Source organism: Thermobia domestica, chromosome 18, assembly GCF_964235325.1.
Source record: "Thermobia domestica chromosome 18, izTheDome1.hap1.1, whole genome shotgun sequence".
Classification (NCBI taxonomy): domain Eukaryota; kingdom Metazoa; phylum Arthropoda; class Insecta; order Zygentoma; family Lepismatidae; genus Thermobia; species Thermobia domestica.
This window is the reverse complement of record NC_137471.1, coordinates 2,423,790-2,451,632: the sequence shown is the minus strand read 5'-3', so window position 1 is coordinate 2,451,632 and position 27,843 is coordinate 2,423,790. Positions and strand designations below refer to the sequence as shown.

Here is a 27,843-nt window from a genome sequence, read left to right as displayed (position 1 = left end):
CCTATCTTCTTGTTTGTAAATGATAATACGTGATCGCATCGAACAGTGCAGTTGGCTGAGCTATTGTAACGAGAGGATATTCGGCGAATGTACTGGCCTGCCTACTCCTCGACTTGAATCCCATCGAGCAACTGGGATGCTATGGGGAGACGTCTTTCAGCACGTTCAGATGCACCAAAGGCAGTTCAGCAGTTGTCAACAGTGCTGGTGAAGTAATGGAATGCCATACCATACCACAATAACTAATTACACTTTTTTAAGGACTACTTCACTCCTTCTGCAGTGTCATATGAGTCCCAATGCTTTCAGTGTAAATTATTGCCTTCATTATAAGAGTGAATGCCATTAATATAATCACGTGTTTGCTCTATTATTTCTTGTATCATACTGTGGTACTACTCCTATGTATAGTTCGTTTCACAAATCTATGGAACTTGGAAGCGGTGCATCATGCAAAACTTTCTTTCGTCTTTCCCGGCCTGTGGGGGCACTCGGTCGAAAAAGTGTAGTTTTTTTTTTTTTTTTTTTTTTGGCCGGCCATCCTGAATGAGGCTGTCCTGGGTTTTCCTTATTCCACCAGGCAAATGCCGGGGTGATACCTAATATATATGTCCCAAGCCGCTTCTTTCCTTCCCTTTACCCAAATAATGTGCTCGCCAAGGTACGTCATCCCTCAAACGTGACGAGCTAACATGGCCATAGATGTCGAAAGCCCAGAAATCTAAAATCTCAAAATCCTAAAAATCCTTTCTTTCGTCCTTAAGTTTTGTCCATTAATGTATATAAAGAAGTTTTGGTAAACGAAACTCTTTAAAAATTTAAAATAATCTCTACTATATTGAAGTACAGTACAACCCCTCAAATCGGAACTAATTGGGGCTGAAGCCTGTTCGGATTTCGGGGTGTTCGGATTACCCGGGAAATAATATTACGTACTTATTTCGTCACTGAATTGGCGGTAAAACAACGACTGAGGTTAGACAGGGTGGCCCAATGGTCGAAAGGGCAGTGACCTTGACTGGCGGGTGTACACTCATGGCCAAAATGATTGTCGCGTATCTATAACTGTCTTCTTGTAAGAATATAATTAGATAATGATTTTGAATAAGCATTAAGTCTAAAAATGTTAAAACCTTTAAAAAAAACTAAATTTGTGTGATTAAATCTTTTTTTTTTTCATTTTCCAGCTGTAGTTATTTTTTTTTTCTCCTGAGAACGTGTTCGGATTTGCCGGGTTTTCGGATTTCCGGGGTTCGGATTTGAGGGGTTGTACTGTATATCTAAGAAACAGGGGTACAGCCACGGGGGGCCACCGACTTCGGATCCCTCCCCCCCAAAAAAAGAACACTTCGTAATTCGACCTTAATAAAACTATGATTGTTTAACAGAGAAGTACTTGATATAGACTAAAGATTTGACCATACTCATTATATGTACTATTTCTTTTCTGATAAAAACAATGTAATTTTATCATTTTTTGTGAAAATGTACGCGTCAGCATTTGAATTTTTTTTTTTTTTAACGCCGTAGCTAATACACATTCGATACTAAACTCTTTCGAGCCTTATATTAAAGTAGACATAAACAAAGCAAAATGTATTACTCCGCGGCTCACACGTGCTTCGGCAGCCAGAGACGTGAACAGCAAGATCGTCTGCTAGCTTACTGTCGTCGCATAATTTCCACAATGTTAAGGCTATAGTTGGTTGGTAAATAATTAATGCACTGACACTATATTGGAAATATGTATTTTCTTAAATCCAGTCTTATTAATATACCTTTAGCCGGTATCTCAGGTTAATTAAGAGGATTTAATAGATTTTCAAGTTTTAATTATTATTAATATATAATATTTCTAAATTTAATTATTATAACACAATATTCATATATTTAAATTCTCGTATACCACTATAAATAATTATTAAATAATAAGATGCCTTATATAAACGAGCTTACTGCTGTTCCCGTGTCCTCTTTTGTGTTTTATAACACGAAACGAAAATGGATTATTGTCACATATCGTCGCCACGAAACTCTGCAATCTGTTATAATTTTAAATGAGTGAGGTAGGTGCGCGAACGCATACGCATGTGCAGTAAGTCCAAATACGCGTGAGGTTGAAATAAAGATACATCTGTTGTTAAATATTATATATATTGCGTTTATTATCACAAAATGCAGGATAAATTCAGATATCTTTATTTGAAATTATTATTTTAGTAGGTAGTCCAACAACCAATCACTGGTCATCGACCCACTGGTAGTCAGGTGGGTTTGTTTACATCTACTTTTTTCTAAGGCTAAGGTTTACATCTATACATAAACATGCGGTCTTGTATCATTGGCACGCAGCATTGAAACCTTAGACCCCCTCCGAAAAAAAAAAATAATTCTGAGTGTGCGCCTGCTAAGAAGACAGGTCTCTATCAGCATGCGCGCCTACTACGTGGGTGCTCCGGGACTCCAGCACCCACAAGATTTTTAGTTTGGTAGGAAAATAATGAAATAAATATTTCTCACTTAATGTTACGATTACATATATTGAGAATATTCATTTCAGTAACTTATCCTTAACCTTGGACCGGGTATAAACCCGTTTATCTTGCGTGTAAGTCAGCAGTGTTGCCGACTGAGCTAGTGTAGCCCCAAGTTGTATTACCGATATATTTGACTTTATCACAGCCCAACCCTTTATGATAGTGTTCTTAAAAGATTTTAACTAAATGGAAATCAATCAAAAAATATTGAGACTCCCGGAAAACAATAACACGTCTCACCATTGATATGCACCCACAAGCCCGTATCCAGGGTCTAGGGGGGCCGATTCTCCTAAATTTTTGCTGCCCCCCTAAAATTTTCACGATAGGCTTGCAAATAAACTGTAATATGCTGATCAACTATAATATGCTTGGATCGCCCCCCCCCCTAACTTCAGCCGGCTCCCTACATTTTTGGGCTGGCTACCGGCCTGTGCACCCATATAAATTTTGGAAATTCAGCGCCGTTGTGTATTTCTTCCAGACATGTTTTTGGAGGGCATTGCCCCCTGGAGCTCTGAGAATACCCCCCACAGCGGAGAAGACCAAAACAATACATATATAATATTATAATAAATAGAATGGTACCGTGCGAAAATAATATGTGCCCCTCCAAATACTAAGTGTGCCCCCCTGGAACATTTTTTCTCTGAAAGAAAGACTGGTCTCTACATACCAAAGCACATCGATATTAATTTACTTCCTATCCGACCACTTGGGACTCCGAAATAAAAGATTTTTTTAGGCAATTGCCAAATCTTCTTCCCTGTTGGACAGCTTGGGAAGTTGTGTGTTGTTTCTCTTGTCTGGTTTATTATTTGCTTCGCCATTATTCTTAAGTTTTCGTTTATTGCTGTCTTTTGTATTTTTGTTTTATCTATTTTTTTCTCTCTCTTAAAAGCAAAACTTATGCGCCTAGAGTTAAACAAAACTCTGCATCAAAAATTACAGCCAAAAACGTTATTTGAGGCTCTGGCACCATTTGATCACAAATGTAAACAATTAAGGAAACGTTTCTTCGGGAACGTTTCTCTTCTTTCTTATCATCACATGTGTCTGCTCTACAAAAGATACAATAACCGCTATCAAAACATTGAAATATGCTTTTAGACTTCACGTAAATTTACGTTTTGTTATTTTAGGTCCTCTCCTTTTTTTCTCTTTCTTCTTTTTGTTAATCCTTAATGAAGATAACGTTAATGAAACATTTCCTTGTTTAGTTTCTCTCTCTCTCTCTTTCTCTTCTTTTTCTTTCTTTATTTTAATTTCTGTTTATTTTTATTTCCCTTTTTAAAAGGGAGCGGACCTGGTTTCTTAATTCTACGCTCTTGTTGTTATACTTTCTACTTTTTATTCTTTTTTTGTAATACTGTATGCATCGCATCGCATCGCGTTTCTTTTGTTACTGTGGTGGCGCTTTTGTGCCATCTTTGCTAGGGTTGCCACCCTTCTGATTTCATCGGAACTAACGTGACTAATTTATTTCGTTGTCTCCTTCCATCCAAAAGCTTAAAAATTGTAACTCAAACTGTTTCAGATTTCAGTTATCGAGGAAGAGAAGGAGAAATTTTTGAAGTCGAAAGAATAAATATTTGAAACACTACTAACGTTAATATACAGGGTGTTTCAAAAGTCGCCTTACGAAGAGTAACTCTGTTATTATCAGAGTTACAACAAAATATAAGACGGGAAACCGTCTTCAAATATGATGTTTGCAATCTAAAGTGAAGGATTTTTTTTTTTTTTTTTTAAATCGGACGAGCCGTTTGCGCTGTACACTCTTTATGTTCTCAATGTTAAATGAAATTGCAATGTTGCCATTTACCTCCATGGACCCACAACGTAAGTGAATGAAGTTACTGTTTGACATGTGAGATGATCATTGACACAGCGTAAAAGACAGTAATTTCATTCACTTATGTTATGGGTCCTGGTAAATGTCAACGTTGCATTTTCACTTAACATTGGGCGCATAAAGAGTGTGCAGCCCAAACAGCTCGTCCGATTAAAAAAAAAAAATCCTTCACTTTAGATTGAAAACATCATATTTGGAGACGGTTTCTCCTCTTACATTTTGTTGTAACTCTGATAATAACAGAGTTACCCTGTGTCAGGGGACTTTTGAGACACCCTGTACATACAGGGTGGTTGTAAAGTCAGTATTTTGTAATAATGTATATTTCAAAAAAGTAAACAACCTATCACAATTTTATTCCCATGGAATACATTATTAGAGTGTACCATTTGGTTATTAAGTTACATTTCAACGTATGCACCCGCATTTTCCACACGATTCTGGAATTCTAGAAACATAATCCACGGCTCTTCTTAGCACTGAACTGGAACATTTGCAAGCACTTCTCGGATATTTGGTTCAAGATTGTTAATATTCCTTGGTTTTAACTTGTGCACTTGTTCCTTAGCTGAACCTCAAAGGAAGAAATCGCAGGAGGTTAGATCGGGACTGTGCGCAGGACATTCTGCCGTTCCCGGACGCACCACCGACCTCCAAGCTTCGTATCTGGCGGCAATCTTAACTCTGTCTTTTACGCTGTATACACCAGCCATTTTGTGGTTTTCACTGGACCAACTTCTGAAATCATAAATGGTAAACCTCACATTGGTAAATAGTATTACACGCCAGACACAACTGATGCTATTTTGTAGGATAATCTAAATTAAAAATAGGTATTGAATTTACAACCACTCTGTATATAAGTGTATTAAAAGTCCTGGACCATAGCAAACACACACAAAATGTAAAGAGAGGAAAGTTTTGGGCAATAGCTTGTTTTCAATCCAAAATGGTGGATTTTTTCAATTGTACCAGCCATTTTCGCCCCACATTCGTAAAGCGCTCTATCTTAATTGAAAAAGCATTGTTGCCAGTTCAGCAGACTGTATCCCTTAGGTTTTCATCATTGTTAGGAAACGAGTTCGATTCGTCCTAGGTTCCCTCACACAACAATGTGAACGTTCCCCGCGTCATTTTGAGTACCCTTGCCTTCCATTCGAACAGCCTACTGAACCATTTATGCTCTGGTGCCCGTATGGACGAACGAACGCACATAGCCGCTCTATAAGACTTCCCATTACTATGCATAACATAGTTCAGTAGTCTAAAAACTTGCATTAACATTTTAGAAGTTGATCAATTTTTAAAACTAGCTGTAAAGTTTTAAACATGGTTTGATCCATAGATACTTGGTTTATTATTTTGTTCCCTTACAAGAATAAAGAGGGGCATTCAAATGAAGACAAAATTTGGGCATTGCTATAGCGAAGGAACTTGTTCGAATATAAATGCAAACTGGATCCTCATACAAAATGGGGAGTAGCTTGGAAGAGAATTGGCGAAGATAGATGGTTGGTGCTATAGCTGTTTAATTTGTATTTTTTTTATAATTAAATTAGTATTTAATGTAATATTGGTATTGTTATGGTAATACAAAAAATTCTTTGGCCAAGGTACTTTATATATATAGCGCTTTTTTTTTTGCTTTCTTATTATGTATTTTAAAATGTTCTGATTTTTGTGAAAATGTATTTTTATTATACTCCTAACATATTTTTTAAGTTAGCAGTTTTAGAAAGTTACAAAAAGAATCTCTGGACTTAACTCCCCTTTGAGCAGTGGGAAGCTTAGCTTTCTACCTCTGCTTTTTTTTTTTTTTTTTTTTTTTTCGCAAGGGAAAATTGTTTGGAAAGCTAACCACTTGGCGTGAGGCATGAGACTACAGTATATACTGTAAGTCGACCCACCCTTTCTTCCAGGCTTCACTTCTTTTAAGAATTTCTTCGAGGACTGTCTTGCTCTGGTAAGAGAGTGAACACTATGTCCAGACTTAGGTGAATAAAGTTTTTTTTTTTTTTAAATATAACTTTTAAGTATTTTTGGACGAAGTGGGCGAAATGAGCTTCTCCTGATAGTTGGAGATACAATGGTACCCTTGCTACGAATTGTCAACATGGATCCTGTGAGTCATACTTTTGGAAGTCATGCAGTACAAATCTTTAATCCTGCACATTATGTTCCGGTGGAAAAAATGAATTTTGAGCAAATACAAATCGATTTAAGGGATACCACAGGTCATAGCATGCCATTCACCTTTGGAACGGTGTGTACAAAACTCACTTTCCGTCGTCGTCGTCATGACTGATCCGTATTTGCAATACTACCAAAAACAAGCGTTATCCGGTATCGGCAACGTCTATGTGGAAAGTCCCTGACGCTGGTCCTAGAGATCGACCACCAGCGCAACATTATCCTGGACTTTTAAATTATAAGGTACGTGTACGTTATGTATAATTTCCATTCACGATGTTGAATACATTACAATTAGCTAGTGCTTTAAACGGTAGTCCATTATTCAGAAATCATTTTACCGGGGTATTTGCAAGCAATGAGTTGCCCTCACGGATTTCTCTTCCTCTGGCAATCATTGTAAATACAGATCCATCCACAAAATTAGGAAGCCATTGGATTGCAATTTATATTGATAATCGCGGTGTTGGAGAATATTTTGACAGCTATGGCCTTCCTCCTTATGTACCACAACATGTTGCATTCTTAAAACTTCATTGTATGTACTCTAAATATAATAATAGCCAAATGCAAAGTCTTGGTTCATCCGTATGTGGCTATTATGCTTATTTTTATTTGTGCTGTAAATCCCAAGGAAAATTTCTGCGTGAAATTCAATACTTGTTCACAACAGTATCCTCGGTTAATAATCATAGACTACTACAATATACCTTCCAGGTAATTTTATCATATTTATCATTGAGAGTGTATTTGTTTTATTATAATCTATTTCTATACTAATCATCTTTTTTTCCTCGTTCTTTTTACAGAATTCACAATACGAAGCTTTGCAAACCAGTGCTATGCTGCAAAACATGGAAACAAATCATTACAATCAAGAAGAGGAGGAGGTTTAATGAAGAAACCCAGCTCAATATACAAACATTGTCAATAAGAAAGAAAAAGAAGAAACCAGAAAAATGAATAAAATACACTTTATGCTTATCTATGTATTTTTATTGTTCATTCCATCAATATGATACATACAACGTTATTAGATTCAAAGTAATGTTCTCTGCGATATAAGACGAGAACCCTGGTCATAAATCTTGTTCAAAACTTCCATCTAATTCCTAGAGAACATTGACCAGAGACCCGTATCAAAGACTCGCGCATCAAAACCAAATCATCGATCACGTGACCGTACTAGCATTTGACACCCTAAGGGTTAGCAATTTCTAAAATTTAAGGGGTGGGCCAAGGTACCCCCCAAACATTTCAAGGGGTGCACAAATGTATCTATGTCTTATGAAAGGAAATGGACCCCTATACATGACCATATAACCATATATGGTAATAGGACCTCATCCAAGGGGATAAATTGGGCCAAAAATCTCCGAAATTTGAATTTTTGGCAATTTTGTACTCATGAAAGGGAACGAGATGGACCACCCAAATTTATAGTGATACATACTAGGGTTCTATACTATTATACCAAATGTTTAAATTGGGCAATTTCCAAAATTTAAGGGGTAGGCCAAGATACCCTCCAAAAAATTTTAAGGGGTGCATTAATATACCCATGTCTTATGAAAGGTAATGGACCCTTGTATACGCCCATATAACCAAATAGGGTAATAACACCTCATCAAAGGGGATAAATTAGGTCAAAAACCTCCGAAATTTGAATTTTTGGCAATTTTTTACCCATAAAAGGAAACGACATAGGCCCCCAATACTACTAGAGGTACATACTATGGTCCTAGGCTACCATACCAAATTTTTAGATTTGGCAATTTCCAAAATTTAAGTGGGTGGTCCTAGGTAACCCTGCCAAAATTTAGGGGGTGGGCCAAGGTACCCCTGCCAAAATCTAGAGGGGTGGTCCTAAGTACCCCTAGGTCATTCACTCCGGGCCTTGGGGACCCTCATTGAGGATAATCAAAAACGCGATAGGGTGACGCCCTTACCACTTACGTATATGTTTTCTTTGATAGGCTGGAAAAACGACGAAAAGTGGAAGTATTCCTCACGAAATCTATGAATCTTGGCTTTTTTAAATCATTTTATTACTTTAGAATACCACTAGCGAGCTAAAGAAGCAAGATTTCCGCTGATTCCTTTTTTTTTTTTACTTGTTCTTCTATGAATAGAATATGGTAGATGGATAAGGAAGAAGAAAGAGGATGGGCTGAATAGCAACGGAGAATTAGAGAAACTTATATCCATGAGTGGATTGATAATAATTGATTATACAGTAACCAGCTAAAACATTATGACCACTTGCTACTTTCTGAACGAAGTCGTTGGGCTGACGTAAGACGCACAGCTAAACCACTCGCCAGACTCTGGAATGGATCTCACTCGATTAGTCCTTATGATGCTTGTGTGTACAATGGAAAAGTCGAAGACATTTCAGAGTTTGTTAGGGCCTAGATTGTGATGTCCACAGGGCTTGGAATAATCATCTCGGAAACGCGCTGCTTGTCGGTTCTTCGCGAGTTGACGTAGTTAGTGTCTTCCCAAAAAAAAGGGGGGGAGGATAAGTCATGGGGCTGCCACACCTCATTAAAACAGTCAGACGTCGTAGACTGTCGAGGTTGGTAAAACAGGTTATGTCACAATTGATAGCAGATTTAAATAGTGGGCGAAGTAAGCACGATGTGTTTGAGAACACAATTCACCATACACTGTTATATGGGCTTCCGTAACCGACGTCCCGCACATGCGTTAATGTTAAGGGGATCTTATACCTTTTACCACTGGTTTCTCAGTCCCCATAAGATAACATGTAAATTTTACTTCATGAATATCTAACGAAATATTGTACGTAACAACTTAAAATCTTCCATATGAATAGAGAAAATCAATAGAAATTAAACAGTTGTTTCAATTTCACGCTTAATGACGTAGATCGCGAGTAATGAACATTTTTTGGTAACATTGTAGTGGACTATATATTACATAGTGGTTGAATGTATCTGCTCCAATTTGGTCTTCACGAACAGATGTGCTGCTGACAGGCAGGGATTTCCTTCCCCCTCTCAAGTCCTTTTCCAATGGGTGTGGTAGAACGCCCCGGGGTGCCACCCTCATCCTATTTGTTTCCTTCGTTTCTACAAAGCAGGTAGATTTTCTTGTAAACAGCAGAAAGAAAGAACACAACAATTTGAACTCTTTGCTTCTTACGATTTCCTGCTGCTGCATTAGTTAGTTCCAACTTTATAATAGCACTGTCTAAACTGTAAAAAATATACTGTGGGTAGTAGGATCAACAGTTCGATACAGATCATAGCTGAAATCTAGCGTTCCTTTGCAGCACTAAGTTTGTATGAGACATTTACATGAATACAAAATGCATAATTCCTTCTAGTAACTGGGATTTAAAATTTGTAGCGGGTAGTTACTTCCACTTCCTGGCAACATTATTCAAATTTTCAGGAAGTAATGAAAAAATCAAATTTACTTCAAGATCCATTCAACAGAAACGATGGACTGAAACCCATGAACCAAATTGCCTGTGAATAAACATACATAAGTAACATTCAAAAATACAGCAGCTCTTCCCGTTGGTATAGTGCCTAGCTCGCTCATTTTGGAGCACGGATCTCGGGTTCGATACCCGGTGGAAGAGCCTTGAAATTTCAATGCGTTACTAAGGATACGGATCCAGACCCGTATCCATAGGGGGCAAGAAAGACCGGACCCCCATAAACTTTGGTTGGCCTCAGGGCCGGCGCCAGGGGGGGTCGAGCCGTGCTACCGCCCAGGGCGGCAAGTCTAATAGGCGGCAAAATTTGAAAAGAAAAGAATACTATCAAAATATAATGATTCGTAATAGGCCCACATGGAAAAATAAAGTTGTGTTCACCCGAGAATGTAACTGAACTTTACTCACATTCAGGAAAATACTCACTCAGGAAATTCAGAGCATTCCCTCTCATTTTTAATTATAAACTACTACTAGTCTCAGGTATCTCGTTCAATATTTCCTTGCAGCGGCGTAAATAAGATTTTCAACTAGGGTGGATAAGATTATCAAGGCATCTTTTAAATTTTTTTCTATTCAGCAATGTTCTAACGCTCCACTCCAAATATGCACTTGAGACAGGCCGTTGTAGCCTACAGCATCTAGAGACATTTGGGTTCTAGCAGCAAGTTTTTAACAAATTTACAAATTGTTCATTCCAAATATAGGAAATCGTACAGCATATTTTTTCTCGTACAGCATATTCTGCAGCTAGAATCATTTGCGCAATTGCGCGTGCATTACGGGTTTTCCCGTTTTCGCAAGCCTTCTATATTCCTTGCAGTAGCCATCCACTAAACCTTGTCGTTAACGATGCAGACACAGCATCTCAGTACACCGTTTCATTTTTTGTATAGTTAAAAATGGTGAGCCATTCTAAAGGAACATATTAGCAGTCTCACTTTAGAGCCATTAAGCACCACAAGATGGGAGAGCTGTAATTGATTCTCAGACTCCACTTAGATATCAAATAGGGAAGGTTTATGATGCCTTACTTCAAATAAGTAACGACAATAAAACAGAATGGTCTCCCACCATGCTCTGTGTATAGCAAACCAACTGCGTGACTTTACTTTCCTTTGCTCACTCGTTATCTGGTATAACTTTTTATTCCCCACAAACATAGTAAGCAAAATTCTACAAAGCATTGATTCTCATGTGTTGGATGCAATCGGGTTTCTTGAAAATATATCTGAGTGCTTTGAGAGGAGCAGAAATGATGCAAAATTTCAATCTTACTTAGTTGATTTAACGGGGTTGTCATCGGCATTAGATATGGATGACCCACGGATAGATAATACAGTGCAAGCTCGGAAGTCGAAAGAAGAAGAGACAGTTTCAGTACGAGACAGAGGATGAAGCAATTGAAAATCCACAAACAAGATACAAGATGGATTTTTATTACAAAGTTCTAGACGTGATTGTGTTAGCTCTAAGAGAAAGGTTTGAGCAACTTAAACATCACTGCGAGTATTTCGATTTTCTTTACGATATAAGTAATCTTAAAGATATGCCACCTGAACTTTTGTCTGAAAAGTGTACTAAACTTGCCAACATTAGAACACACAAAGAATGGAAATATATTAACCCCAGTGATCTGCATGACAAACTGAAAGTGTTATCCGCTATAATTAAGCCTAAAAGTTCACCAAAAGAGACTTTAAAATTAAGAAACATAACTTTGCTCCCAATGTGTGTTGCACTTAGGATTTTGTTAACCTTACCGTGGTAACAGTGGTAAGTGGAGAAAGAAGTTTTTCGAAATTTAGACTTATTAAAAACTCTCCATGTTCTTCCTGTCTGAAACACGCTTGTGTGAACTAGTGATGATATCAATAGAACACGAATTGGCTGAAACATTGGACTACGAGCATGTGATAAAAGAATTTGCTCATATCAAATCAAGAAAAGTTTCTTTCAATTAAGGTATGTTAAATTTATGAATCTCTGTGTTTTAGTACATTATAAGGCTTAGGATAATCACTTAGTTTTGCCGTAATATCTGATTCACTATATTATCTTCATGCTCCATACTCTAGGGAAACTCTTTTTGCTACAAAATAAGCTTAAAAATGAAAATTCTTAGTCTTGACAATCACATTTTTTAATTTTATTTTCTGTATGTGCTGCTGTATATCACAGATATACAGCGAAATCGAGCATACTGAATATTGTGTCATATATGGATTCGTTAGCATTCGAGAGAGGTAGTTCAAATTTTTGTTTACTTTTCCATTTCATACATGTTTTCAAATGGGGCATCTTATTTTTTCGTGACAATTGAACGTCTTCTGTCAAAATAAGGTTTGCGGATTAAAGGGGCGGCATGTGAAAGTACCGCCCAGGGCGGCAAATCTGCTAGCGCCGGCCCTGGCTCGCCTCCATAAAATTTCACGGTAGGCTTGCAAATGAACTATAATATCGTTATCGTTGGTTACGACTGGAACAGGCACGTGTCCATCGTCACTCCATTGCAGTCTCTTCCGGGTATGTCCGGATTATGGACACACATGAGTGCACATTATGAGTCTGCACTCGTACTAAAATAACAAATTATGCTATAAATGTAATTCATTTTTATGTAATAATCCAAATTTTCTTTGTTGCTTATTTGTAGAATTATTGTCATACGCTGTGTTTCGCAATGCATAGAAAATACTATGCGCTTCAAATATAAATAATTGTACTTCAATGGTTTAAACAAATTGAAATATGAAATTTACAAGGTTTAAGGAAATTACAGTGAGAGAGGTTACAAAACCCATTAAGCTCCTTCGATACGCCACTGTATACAGTATATTGAATTTCTGATAACGTTTCCACATCTAAACCCAAATGTGCCGGTAATCTGGACATAATTGGAAGTAAGTACAGTGGATTCAACTCTTAAAGGCAAATGCCATTCTATATATATATCATGTATGTCTGATAACGTTCAGGTAATTAAACACATGTGTGTCTGTTCCATCTTCATTTTAGTCTCTCTACTAAAACCGGAAGTGGTAGAAATATTCTAACACTTCCGGTTTCGAAATTAATTTAGAACTATTACCCCAAACAAATCAAACTCATTCACAAGATGTACACATGACACTGTTTCTTGCTTTAGTATTCTCTAAAAGTCGTCCTCAAATTTTCTAGCGTCATATGATTCTCTTAATTTTTATTCTGGTTAGATGGCAACCTTACTTCTATATCTGAGGTGAGTCTCTCGACGTATAACGATAGTAACAGCTGGCAACGTATGGTGTCGCCAGAAGCGCTTTTATGTGTAGGAGACTTGGCTTCGAAAGAAAAGATCTCAAGTGCGTGTGGCTCTTCCTAAAACTGAAAGACAATTTCCACGACTAAGAAGAGATCGATATGAACTTGGGTTTTTCAAGTGTGCTTTTGTTTAAGGTTTTGTTAGGACGAAAAGGAAAAAGAAAAAAATCAAGGTTAATGAAGAAAACTGTTCCTTTTTTCTGTTGTTCTTCTGTAAACAATCCTTTCTTCTTCTTTTTAGGAGAGATACAATCAGCTTCTTGAAACTAAAGGAAGTTGGATTTTAATCTCGTATTTAATGTACGGTTATATGTATTTTTAAATCCTACCCACCAATTTTTCTTTCCACAATCTACTGAGGGCCTACGTCTAAAATATTAATAGAATATTAAAAGTTCGTGTCTTTCTTAGCCCGGTTAAACACGATCATATTTTTGCATTAAAAAGTATGTTTGGACCAAAGTGACATCGATTCTAAAGCTTGAACGTGTACGCAATTTTGGGGTTGCACACAATATCTTATGCAGCTTCCATTCAACATTAATTGAAAGGAGGCAAGTGAAATGCGCTGTATTGTATCATTAACATATTTAGTGTATTTTCTTTTTTATATATAGAGTTAGGTTTACCCAAACTCCTTTATATATATTTACTCAGTGTTTCTTTCAGGGATTGACCAGGGAAGGATATCATGCCCAAGATTTCGAGATTTACCACCCCCCTCCCCCGAAAATTGGTAAATCTATGATTGGTGTAGTAAAAGAAGACCGAGTAGGTGAAAAAAATGTTTGCAACACGGGCGTCAATCTCAGCCGGGACACTGGGAACGTCCCCCCCTCCCAATTTCTCAAATCAGCGATTCAATTGTGAAAAAGGGCAGGTAGCTTTTGGCTCTGAAGGTGAAGGTGTAGTAATCTGTAAAGTAATAAATTGTCTTCGTTTAGATAGTGAGCAGTAAAGCGAGTTTTGTTTAGCTAGAAAAAACATAATTTTCAAGTAATTTTTGACTCTTCATTGTTGAGCTTCATTTACATTAGTTCTAGGCTAGTAGGCCTAAAATCTGTTTTCAAAACTTTATTGTTTACAAGGTTGAATTTTACTATATATATCAAAGGTAAAAATAAAACACTTTTTTTAAAGTTTTTGTTTGCTTTTTTAAATCAAAAATACTTTAAAATGCAATCTACAAAGACGTTTTTCTTTTATTTTCCGGGGAGGGCTCCCGGACCCGCCCCTTTTCTGGGCTATCCCATACATCCTAGTCCCTCCGGTAGTCTGCCTACCAAAAGTTTATGTACTGCTAACACCAACGGTTTGGAAATATTTAACCCTTTAGCGCACAGCTTTGCAAATATGCAAAGTTTACTTTGAAATTGTATTGCACCATGTAGTTTCTAGTTCGGACACAGAAAAGCAGCTTTGTGTATCAGCTAAGATGCCCTTTCACTATTGAAGTTCTGAATTTTCCGCTAGATGTCATCACTTGCTGCACGCAGAGTTGTCATCTTGTCATCTTTGAGCTTTCTTTGCTCGTTGAGGTGGACAGGTTTTGGACTGTTGATTTTTCTGTGTTAGACAGAAGTGTAATGAGTGAAAAAGTGCAAGTACGCTGACATTCGTTGCGTTTTATTAGTTCTATACGGTTTTAGTGGACTTTGCAGATATCAATGCGCAACTTTGCATAGACCCTATATGCAAAGACCATAAAATATCTTATAGACCCTATATATTTTGCATTAATTTTTTTCTTAATCCCATGTTTCCTACACCGAAACTACTCCAAATTAAAAAAAAAAAAATCAGTCTGATCAGAAAAATGGTGCGTTAAAGGGTTGAATATACCATTACAGTAATAGCCAGTGGCGTATTTACGATTTTGTTTCGGGAGGGGCTTTTCCTTTTTCGATGGGGGGCTTTGCCTGAAAATGTGAAAATTCTGCAAGATATTTAATATACTTTACTATAGTAAGTAAGATTTCGGGGGGGGCTTAAGCCCGGAAGCCCCCTCCCTAAATACGCCACTAGTAATAGCTGACAGAGATGCTGTACGTTTAATCTCCTTGTGTTGCCTGTTTGAAACTTTTAATCGTATTCAGTTGATTAAAAAGAATAGAAATCTTTGTCAGTTTATGAGTGACATACATGAAGATCATTTACAAACAAACTGAAATCCTTCAAACTTTTGGCAAAAAAAGTGTGAATAACATAGTATCAACATTAAAATATATCCTGAGTTGAACTCTAGGTTATGACGGTCTAAAAGGTCTAGGTTATGACGTGAAAATATTAATTGTGTCTGTATCAAGGGCTACCGTTGAAAGGTCTTTCAGCACAATGAATACAATAATGACATCACTAAGAAATTGACTCGGAGATTCATCATTGGACGATTTCTATTGAAGGAGAAGATGTTCCAAGTGGAAATATATAAATCGATAATCATATCTGTTGTTCTGTATGGTTGCGAAACATGATCGCTTACTCTGAGGGAAGAGAATGGACAAGATCCTGAGACAAATATTCCGACCCAAGAGGAACAACAATGATGGAAACTTCATAACGAGGAATTACATAATTTATACCGTTTACTTAACATTGTCTAGTAGGCTCAGGTGGGCAGGATGAAAGAAAGTATTCAAAATTTCTTTCAAAATTTTAACTGGAAGTCCAATCAGAAAACGACGATTAGGAAGACCTAGGCGCAAATGGGAGGACAATATTGAGACGAATCTCACAGAAATAGGAATACGAAGTAGAAACTGGATCCAGTTGGCTAAGGATAGAAGTCAATGGAGAGCTTTTGTGAACGCGGCATTGAACTCGAGGTTCCATAGGTCATAGAGTTAGTTAGTGATGATTTAGAAAAAAAAAATTCAGGTGCTATGCATCCGAAAGACAAAGAAGAACCCATTTTGTTTAAATAAGGGATGCATTTGCAAGAATTATTATAATATGATTTAATAATTATCATCTGATGTTAAATTCAATAGAGTAGACACATGCAATAAAATGCAGATAACCATAAAAATTACGTATGCAATAAGTTGCAAATAATTTTGTGACTGATTACTCTAATTCGAATCACTGTAAGGAAGCGCTACTTTGAAAAGCTTTAGATATTAGATCTGGTTCAAACGAAAGAAGCGGTTTTCTGCCATTGAGAGAGTCTTTAAGATATACAAAGTTATTGGTTTTTCAGAAAATGTCTGAAAGTTTTGACCCATGTTCAAGTGCTGGGTTAATACACAATCTCCTGTTAAACTGATGGTGTGTATCACGTTGATACCTTATTGTTCATATGCGATATATAGGCTAATGAAATTAGATAAATATATGTTAAAGAAAATACCAGGAAGTGAAAATTAACACCGATTTTAAATATACCAAAGTAGTGGCGTATCAGCTAGGGTTCCAACTATTTGCAAAGTCTCAAACTTAAAATGAAGTGTGGCAGAATTCAGTATTTTATTATTAATGTTGCATAATAATAATAATAATGTAAAATGCGAAACAAAATCGAATTGTTTGTACAGCGCTAGCACTACAATGTAAATTTCAATTATCCAATTATAAGGTAGAAGAAGAACTTGTAAAATGCATGCGCGAATACAAAAGTAGATTCTTACATCTTTAAATAAAGATCCCGTATCATATTCTTAAGTCTGTATCACATTCTTGTAGTAAGAGAGGCCAGGGTTTTTCCTTACACACCGTACCCTATTCGTCTCTCTCTTCCTTACAATAATTGAAGAGACTGGAACAAACACGATTCTCTGCAGCCGTCAGATTCTGTTAAGTAGTTGGTATCACATTCTCCCGTTGTTTAATTACTACAAACGTCTTTCTTCTTTTCTTCTGTTTGTTGTTGTTGTTGTTATTATTATTACAGCGGTAAGGGAGAAAAGAATTCTCGTGAGGACCTTAACAAATCCACTTGACAGTCACACGAGACATCTCGTACACTAACAACATACAAAATCAGCATGATATTCTCTTTAGATCGCCCAGTCCTATTAGTCTTCTACTTTTTGTACGTCTATGGAGCCTTCCAGTGTGGCAAGTTCTTACTCCAATCTACTTACTCTAAAATCTTTATTCCAATAACATAATAAAAAACATGTTTTACAATGGCGGGTACACGATAACTCAATTTTACAGAGGTTAATTCTGGTAAATACTCTGCGGGTGATTGGATTCCCGCTTAAGCAAGTTTGTCGTGGACAACATCGTGTTCGTGGGTTTTCTCGTGGTACTCCCGTTTCCTTCCACACTTCATTCCACCAATTCTAACATCATCATTCACTTGGCTTATTCATTATCTCCCTTAAAGGTAGGGTTGCCAATCGTCCGGTATTTTACGGTTTCAGGGCCGTGCCGTGGAAAATCAGCGCCCGGGGCGAGAGTATACGACGGCGCCTCCATACATATACTCCAAGCAATTTTTCCTATCTTTTTTCCTTTTTTCTCCTGAATTTTTCGCCCGCCACGCTCTGCCCCCCACGGCACGGCCCTGATTTTACCGGACAGTTCGGTTTTTGACCTCCTTGCCCGGTGTCCGGTACGACCTCAAACTTGGACGTTGAATGTCTGGTAATTTTGCCTCTTACTGGTTCTCTGTTCTATTGAGATTATTTTGAAGTAACGAAATAAATCGTTTGTCGATGAACATGGTTAAAGCAGAGCTTATAATTCGCTTTGATGACCTGTCGTGCGCGGAATTTTCTGAAAAGCTGAAACCAGGAAAATTTACTGAACTTATCAAAGCTACTAAAAGTCAATAAAAGTCCATTTTCAAGAGCACAGCAGCTATAGCGCTGCCAAAATGTCTTGATCCGTGGCAAAAATGCGAACTAAACTCTCACCCTCGACATATCCACGCATTGAGCCAATAAGGGTTCAGATGTTGCTAAGTGAAAGAGCCTTGCAGCCGTGGAAGTGAAATTCCTTGAGCAGATAGCAGCGCTCAGAACGGAAGGCTAGGTGTCAAGTCAATGTGGTTTATCTATAGCAGTGCTTCATCCTCGTAAAGGGCACAGTCATAGGACATTAAATTGAAAGATTTACAACATTTTACAATTGCGATTGGTGGAACTGTGCAGAAAATTCTAGTTATATTTTTCACTTACTTAGATTTCCAAACTTCTGTCCATCTGTCTGTCTACAAGTTTCAGAGCAAAAATGTTAAGCAAAAGCGAGAAGCGATTTTTCAATCGTTTTTCGTGTTCCGATATCTGAAAATTATATATTATTTTATTTATTGCAGATTTTTTTGGATCAAAAGATCCTATATATATTTCAGACAAAAATTTTCTTGCAGGCCTTATATTTGGAGAATTATACATACTATAGCAAAATCCGAACTATCCCTTAACTCAGTATAATGTACTTATTCCGCAAAAAATACGAAAATTCGATTTTGAGGCCGTTCAAAAATTTTGTGGCCCCTGATCCACAAACTAAATATTTTCCAAGATCGTAATCTTTTGATCCATTTTCTTTGATCACTCCTAAAACTCTTGTTTTCTTTTATTTATTTATTATTATTATTATTATTATTATTATTATTATTATTATTATTATTATTATTATTATTATTATTATTATTATTATTATTATTATTTTACTTTCATTTAAATATTCATTTACTTTCATTCAATTCATTGGCTCAAATTTTCTACACTGATATTTATTCATATTGACGAGAATACGAAAACGTTAAGAGTCTTCATCCTGGCGAAATTAAAATACCGCTAATTTTACAGTAATTATGTAATATCTTCAAATAGATAAAAGATAATTCAGATATGGAATAAGAGCGCCCTAGACAATATTATTTTGCGTGAGGTACCGTTATCAGAAGTCACTTAGTGGCTTTTCGTTTTCAGCTGTTTAGAAACGCGAAAATAAATGCCGATTTTCAAAATGGCTTGAAATCGAAAGCAGATAAGTGAGTCGTGATAACGGTTTCTCATGTAAAATGATATTGTCTAGGGCGCTCTTGTTCCACATTTTGATTATCTTTTATCTATTTGAAGATATCACATAATTACTGTAAAATTAGCGGTATTTTAATTTCGCCGGGATGAAGACTCTTAAATACGACCCTGATTGTGACAAAATGGCCTTTGAAAATTAGATGGGTTGTTCTTTTTAAGAAGACTGTACATAGAGAAAAACAATTCGTGCTCGTGCAATACGACGTACTCCATATGTAGTCCATTTCGTCTAAAACGAAAAGGCATAATAAACGCCTATGTATTCCATATTGTCACTAATCTGTAGAAAGGAATATGTGTGAACACGTAATGTTGTTCTGCCTCTTTCGTTTGTCACGAATGAGAATTGGAAACACATCGTTTTACAAATTGCGTTTTCCTTCTCGGCTGTCCAGGCAGGTACATATTTTAATACAACTTTTTCACATGAGTTTCGGTTTAAAGTCAAAATGTAGATTCACGTACTTGTTATTACTGTTTGTAGTGATCGTGCACAAAAATCGCTTTTGGTTCGATGAACTTCGCTTTTTTGGTCAAAAAGACCTCCCTCATGGTGAGGCGAGGAAGACAAGGAGATGTAGAGGGGGGAAGAAGGATACTCGCTTCTCACGCAGCTGATGAGTTTGGGATTACTAAATCCCGAGACATGAAAACACGATTAGTCCCATCATGCCTTTAGTCGTAGGGGGAAACTCAGCCATCTTCTGGTTCAAACTGTTTTGATTATATATGTAGAAGTGGTATGCGTGTCGCTGCATTATATTCAGTTTGTGAAGTTTCTCAAATAGTGTTGAGTTTGCTTGGAGGTTAGAGTTGTGATTACATGCCGAGCCAGTAATTCAGAAATTTGTTTACGTATTCGCTACAATATGAGAATTCACACGAATTTGTCCATAATAAATCCTTTGTTATAATGAAAAAAAGGTGAAAATATTTAGATACTTTGGGCCTTATGCAGAGTCGTTTTTAGTGTTGTATTAAGAGCTTGACTACCGCTAGATACTAACTTTCGTATTTAGTAACACGAAAGGGAGATTACCAATGATTTATACAGGGTGTTTCAAAATAACACCGACAACGTTTTGCAAGTGATTCCTGACACCAAAATAAAACAAAAAGTATAGACTAACCTGGATGCACAAATGTTTCCTCTCGGAGTTATGGTCTGCCGAAAGCATGAAAAAATGAACTTTAAAGGTCCATGGCTCCAATACTATGGGACCTACCGCACTCGGGTCAGGACTTCACTTAGAAACTAATATGTGCCCTATCCAAATATCCATGTTTCAGTACCCTGCGGTACTTCCTCCACAATTTTTATAGAAGTAGTTGGTGAGTACTTCAAATTATATATCCGTAGCCAAGCTCCCTCTATAAAAATTGTTGCGTGAGTACCTTAGGATTTTGAAACATCTGTTTTTGGATAGCGCACATATTAGTTTCTAAGTGAAGTCTTGACCTGACTACGGTAGGTCTCATAGTATTGGAGCTATGGAAAGTTCATTTTTGCATGTTTTCGGCAGCCTATGACTCCGAAATGACCCAAGTTCGTCTATACTGACTTGTTGTCTTATCTTGGTGTCAGGAATCACCTCTCAAACGTTGTCGGTGTTGTTTTGAAACGCAGGCTTGTCCAAACACTTCAGACAAATGCATATGCCATAGAGACAAATGATCAATGAAAATTAATAGTTACAAAAGTTTTGGTGGCGGTGGATTGAGATTGTGAAAGCAAACGGGAAAACCTCAACAAAAACCCACGGGCATCATATTATCTAGTGTTCAGTATAGTTTATATCAATACTGTGGAAACACGATCCAAGATTCAATGGCCTTCCATAAGAGGCCCGATCACGGCAAAATTAAAATACCGCTAATTTTACAGTAAGTATATGATATCTTCAAATAGATAAAAGATAATCGAAATGTGGAACAAGAGCTCGCTAGACAATATTATTTTTACATGAGATACCGTTATCACGATTGACTTATCTGCTTTCGATTTCCAGCCATTTAGAAAATCGGCATTTATTTTCGCGTGTCTAAATGGCTCCAAACGGAACGCTACTAGGTGACTCGTGATAACGGTACCTCATGCAAAATAATATTGTCTAGGACGCTCTTGTTCCACTTTTCGATTATCTTTCATCTATTTGAAGATATCACATAATTACTGTAAAATTAGCGGTATTTTAATTTTGCAGTGATTAGGCCTCTAAATATTCACTATTGTTAGAGTGTGATCCTGATGCAAAGAGAGGTAAAATCCAGATGTCTTCCAGCACATTTCTCTTGAGACGAAGAAAACAAAAGAAACTGCGGTGCCTCGCACTTTTACGATTGATTGCGTTCCCAATGGGGCTCAGCTTAGACTTCCTCTTTTCTTTTATTTCTGGTGGGATTGTTCTGGTAACTTCCTTCCTTCTCCAAGCATAAATAAAAAGAAAATAAATAAATGAAAAAGGAGAAAAACGGGACAAGATAAATTGATGGGACAATCGGCTGGAGCCGATAAAAGCGGAAAAGAATATTTCCGTTCGTTTCGTTTGATTGATGACGCACATTCTAGAGTTTTTTTTTTTTTTTGCTGTTTCTGCTCTTCAGACCACAACTTTAATAGTGGCGCTTTCTGTAATGGCCAATGCTTTCCGAACAACTGCTACCTTGTGTTGTACACTCGTCAACAAAAGTATATAACATCTTAACACTGATCTAGTAAGAATTTCGGAACTTCTTGTACTCTGTAATGCACAGTAAAGAATGCTATTCCTTACTAACTTTGTGGACAAACTAAAAAGTTTATGGAACCAAACACGAAAGCTTTTCATTGTATCCTACGATATGCGAAACGAATTTCGTTGCGAACGAAAAAAAAATCGTGACGAGATTCGAAATTAGACCGTGATCCTCCAATAGAAACAGTAATAAAAATATTTTTGAGACAAGACATCTTCGATTATTGTCTCGTGTGCATTTCTACTTGTCAGAAATGAAAAGTAAGTGAAATCTTTAGTTACCACTGTGAGGGATGAAAAATAATTCAAACATTTAGTTTCTGTCTGAATGATGAAAAAGTAAATGAAAGCTTTAGTGTCTGTTATGAGATGAAAAATAAATGAAATCTTTAGTTTGTCATGAGAAAGAATCAATAAATGAAATTTTTACTATGAGAGATTGAAAAATAAATGAAATCTTTAGTTTGTCATGAGAAAGAATCAATAAATGAAATTTTTACTATGAGAGATTGAAAAATAAATGGAATCTTTAGTTTGTCATGAGGAAGAATCAATAAATGAAATTTTTACTATGGCAGATTGAAAAATAAATGAAATCTTTAGTTTGTCATGAGGAAGAATCAATAAATGAAATTTTTACTATGAGAGATTGAAAAATAAATGAAATCTTTAGTTTGTCATGAGGAAGAATCAATAAATGAAATTTTTACTATGAGAGATTGAAAAATAAATGGAATCTTTAGTTTGTCATGAGGAAGAATCAATAAATGAAATTTTTACTATGGCAGATTGAAAAATAAATGAAATCTTTAGTTTGTCATGAGGAAGAATCAATAAATGAAATTTTTACTATGAGAGATTGAAAAATAAATGAAATCTTTAGTTTGTCATGAGGAAGAATCAATAAATGAAATTTTTACTATGAGAGATTGAAAAATAAATGGAATCTTTAGTTTGTCATGAGGAAGAATCAATAAATGAAATTTTTACTATGGCAGATTGAAAAATAAATGAAATCTTTAGTTTGTCATGAGGAAGAATCAATAAATGAAATTTTTACTATGAGAGATTGAAAAATAAATGAAATCTTTAGTTTGTCATGAGGAAGAATCAATAAATGAAATTTTTACTATGAGAGATTGAAAAATAAATGGAATCTTTAGTTTGTCATGAGGAAGAATCAATAAATGAAATTTTTACTATGGCAGATTGAAAAATAAATGAAATCTTTAGTTTGTCATGAGGAAGAATCAATAAATGAAATTTTTACTATGAGAGATTGAAAAATAAATGAAATCTTTAGTTTGTCATGAGGAAGAATCAATAAATGAAATTTTTACTATGAGAGATTGAAAAATAAATGGAATCTTTAGTTTGTCATGAGGAAGAATCAATAAATGAAATTTTTACTATGAGAGATTGAAAAATAAATGAAATCTTTAGTTTGTCATGAGGAAGAATCAATAAATGAAATTTTTATTATGAGAGATTGAAAAATAAATGAAATCTTTTAGTTTGTCATGAGGAAGAATCAATAAATGAAATTTTTACTATGAGAGATTGAAAAATAAATGAAATCTTTTAGTTTGTCATGAGGAAGAATCAATAAATGAAATTTTTACTATGAGAGATTGAAAAATAAATGAAATCTTTTAGTTTGTCATGAGGAAGAATCAATAAATGAAATTTTTACTATGAGAGATTGAAAAATAAATGAAATCTTTTAGTTTGTCATGAGGAAGAAACAATAAATGAAATTATTACTATGAGAGATTGAAAAATAAATGAAATCTTTTAGTTTGTCATGAGGAAGAATCAATAAATGAAATTTTTACTATGAGAGATTGAAAAATAAATGGAATCTTTAGTTTGTCATGAGGAAGAATCAATAAATGAAATTTTTACTATGAGAGATTGAAAAATAAATGAAATCTTTTAGTTTGTCATGAGGAAGAATCAATAAATGAAATTTTTACTATGAGAGATTGAAAAATAAATGAAATCTTTTAGTTTGTCATGAAGAAGAATCAATAAATGAAATTTTTACTATGAGAGATTGAAAAATAAATGAAATCCTTAGTTTCTATTGATTGCCAAGGATGAAAAATGGAATCTCTTGTTTCTACTGTAGGGAATGAAACAATGAACGTATTCTTTAGTTTCTACTGTAAGGTATGGAAAAAACAAATGAAATTATTAGTTTCTGCTATAAGTGATGAAAAATAAATGGAATCCTCAGTTCTGGCTAAACAAATTAATTATTTAATTTTTTCTCTGAAGGATGAAAAATAAATCAATGCTCTAGTTTCTACTGTGAAGGAGGAAATATAAATTAAATTTGTAGTTTGTACTATGAGGGATGAAAAATATGAGGGTGGGTCTCGAAGCAACTGACTTCAGAACACAAAGCAAGGCACATGTGGCCAGCATTGACATTTTTGCAACGGTACAGCTGATGATGGGTTTCAATCGGCGCTATGTCCTGTGCATTCTAAAATGTTATCACTACTCGCACTTCACATGTGGCGGGAGCTGGTGGCTGGAATAGGAACATCCATCTTAAACCACTGCTACAATGTTACTGAGAGAACTAGGGAAGTTCTACTGGCGCAATGACCATGCTAGGACCTTACTCTCTCACTTGCATGCAGCCTCTTTGCACACGGTTTCGTGGCTATGGGAGCGAGGGAAAGTTACTTTCCGGACGCACCTCGTATGTGGGCATATAGCTGAGTTGAGTTGAGTTTGGGTTTAACGTCCCGTTCAGCAGCCAGGCTATATGAGACGTGGACCTACTGATTAACGTGGAATCCGAACCACATGAGCCCCGTCGGAAATCGAACCCGGGTCTCCCACGCTAAAGACGCGTACGCTAACCGCTTATGTGGTCATATAGCGTAACACGGCACACAATAAGCCGATAGTCTATCTCCTGGCAAATCTGCCTTCGCCTGTCGACGGACGGCTAGCCGATTTTCATTTATAGATGCAGCTAGAATCTGAAATATTCATACCACTTACGAATGGCCTTTCTCGTAGCTGGGTCTCTCCAATATTTAGTACGGAAATACCATTGCACACTAATCACAGATTTGTTTACATGATAATCAAGCACACAGAACAATCTATGTTCTCTAGTCAACGTAATTTTCCTTAACTACTCGTTGCTGACTCTTAGCGGTAGGAAGTGAAAACACTGTGGAAACTACACTTTAAAGAGTTAATCTTTCGAATTGCATGTCTCACAATAACATATGTTTGTTAGATTTCACAAAATAAATTTCTAAAATCAGGTCAATCATTTTGACTTGCCGTGTACATCTATTGGTGTATCATTCATCTTTGGACATGTTTTCGTTAAAAGTTAATCATATGGAATTTAACTTTAATTTATTTTGTGTCACTTAAAAAAAAAAAAGTTTCAAATGAAACCTATAATGCTCCAATTTCATTTTAGATAAAGAAGAGAAAGAATGGGAAATACTCGGTCGTTAGTAACGTATATATATATATATATATATATATATATATATATATATATATATATATATATATATATATATATATATATATATAGAAAGAGAAAGAGAATTACATAGTTTCGACCAGATTTAGCTGTACCGTATTCCATGAAATTAGGCTTGTTAATCATAGTCCGTATTGTTTAATCACTGTTTCCTGCGAAGCGTGAGGGAAAAAAAACGACAGCAGCGCTTTTAGCGGTCAGTGCTCGAGTTAAAATGAAAATACTGGTTGCCAAAAAGGCGTCCTCTTTTTTTTCTTCTTTTTCCTTTTTCAACAGCAAATTTAATGCAATTACTGTCAATTAAAATGAACAAGTGCGCAACAGCTAAACGAACCAAACAACACCCTACTATTATAGACTGATACAGATCTCCCTGTTCTTTCACTGAGCACGTATAACCAACTGAAAATTCTGTTGTATTTTTTTATTCCTCTCCCTCTCTTGCTCCAATTTAATCGTGCTGATTAAAACTACAAAAAAGACTAAACAGTCGGATAGTTTAAAACCAAAATGTATATTATTAAAATACATTTGATAACATTCAAAAGAGGTTTCGTGTTTTCTAACTAATTAATTGCTTCGTATTAACGATGTTAGTATTTAAATTATCTTGTGTACACTTTGATAGCACTTTCTGTTGGTCAGTTGCTGTGTTCATAATTTCAACGTGTTCAACGGACTTCAAGTTCGATGGACTTCATGTGTTCAACGTTACTACTATCTATCTATCTATCTATCTATCTATCTATCTATCTATCTATTAAAATGCTACAGTGGCAACGAAAGCGCCTGAGGTCCAACCTATAAACTTCGATTTCAAACCTTTGATTTATGGTTATTTGTGATTTCACGTTTAACAAAGACAAATATTTGTAAGTATGTGTACTTTAAATAAATTATTTGAATAGACCTTTTTCATAAAGTTTATTTTTTAAAATTATTGTTCAAAGCCTTTGTATTTTAATAAGCCTTTTCTGAAATCATTGTAAATGAATTGTTCTGACATCTTTGGAGTTCTTTTAAACTATACGTTTGTGGACGTTTATATGTTTGTTGTCAATCATTTCGACAATGAGATCTCGGAAACTACAGGCTCTAGAAAAATGACGTTTTCACTGATCGATTGCAAATTTTATGTAGATTGTCCAGTTTTAATTGAATATTTAAAAAAAAATATATGGCCATTATTTCTTTATTACACTTTTACGGGTACACTGGAAGTGTTGAAATTAGAAGAAAACTAAAGCATCATATCCTACGCATTATACATTCCAACACAAAATAATTGCATATGATGTTGCATACCTCTCAGGCGTTTGTTTCATGTTCAAATGATGATAAAAACTAAGGATAACCTTTTCTCCACTCTAAGTTGAATCTTTATTAATTGGAGTGTTTTGCCCAATGAACACCATATATCACTGACATTATAATTAATTGTGTGTGTAATGTATTTGCTTATTACATACTGTATGCAAGAAGAAAGAAATCACTGGTCATACATGAATTAAAAACTCCAACCGGAAGTAGGCTCAAATCTTGCAAACGGTACGAGATATTGAAAAAGTAATCGAAAAAATCTCCCCTTTATGGTATCTCTTGCCAATTTTTATCAAGACGTCTTTCACTTGTGTTTGTAAAGGAACATGTACAGATGTTGTGAGAAATGACAAGGAGATTCATGCTCGTATGTGAATGAGGCGCTGTGTAGAGAGCGCAGGTTCAGTTAGTGAGCTACTGAAAAGTAAGCAGTTGTGGTGTGACTGTATATATTGGTTGTCAAATGCTACGAATTATTAAAATATTTCGGTTAGTTTTCGCCATTTTTAACAGGAACGACATGTCGCTCTCGGATATAAGTCAAATTATCGTTTTTTATCAGCACCTTTTCAAACAAAATATCACCCAATCTCCTTCCTTTTTTTTACCGCCACTCTCCTTAGCAGAAAAGGCAGAGACCCAATAATGGGAGTGGTTCGGCTGGCCCAGTGATTTCCAACCTGTGTGTGACAAAACACTGGTGTACCAGTCAACGCCTCCAGCGGCATCAGCAATACCCAGTACTACATAGAGACACTATTTTATAAGAACAGTCTGGTTATTGTTTATATTATCAATATTATTAATTTTAAAAAATCAAATAAACGTGTCGGGATGACTTGGGCGTTCAACAAAATGTGTTGCCAGTCAAAAAAAGGTTGGAAACCACTGAGCTACCCAGCTGGCAACGTT

At 35.9% G+C, this 27,843-nt stretch overlaps 1 long non-coding RNA gene across 1 annotated transcript in view; it reads right to left on the bottom strand.

Moving 5' to 3' along the window:
- Positions 1-4,778: 4,778 nt before the first annotated feature.
- LOC145675970 (uncharacterized) overlaps positions 4,779-27,843 on the bottom strand; it is a 73,347-nt gene continuing 50,282 nt past the window's right edge. Inside the window, exon 2 of the long non-coding RNA XR_014129254.1 lies at positions 4,779-5,130. This is a non-coding gene — a long non-coding RNA (uncharacterized LOC145675970). The remainder of the gene's footprint in view (positions 5,131-27,843) is intronic.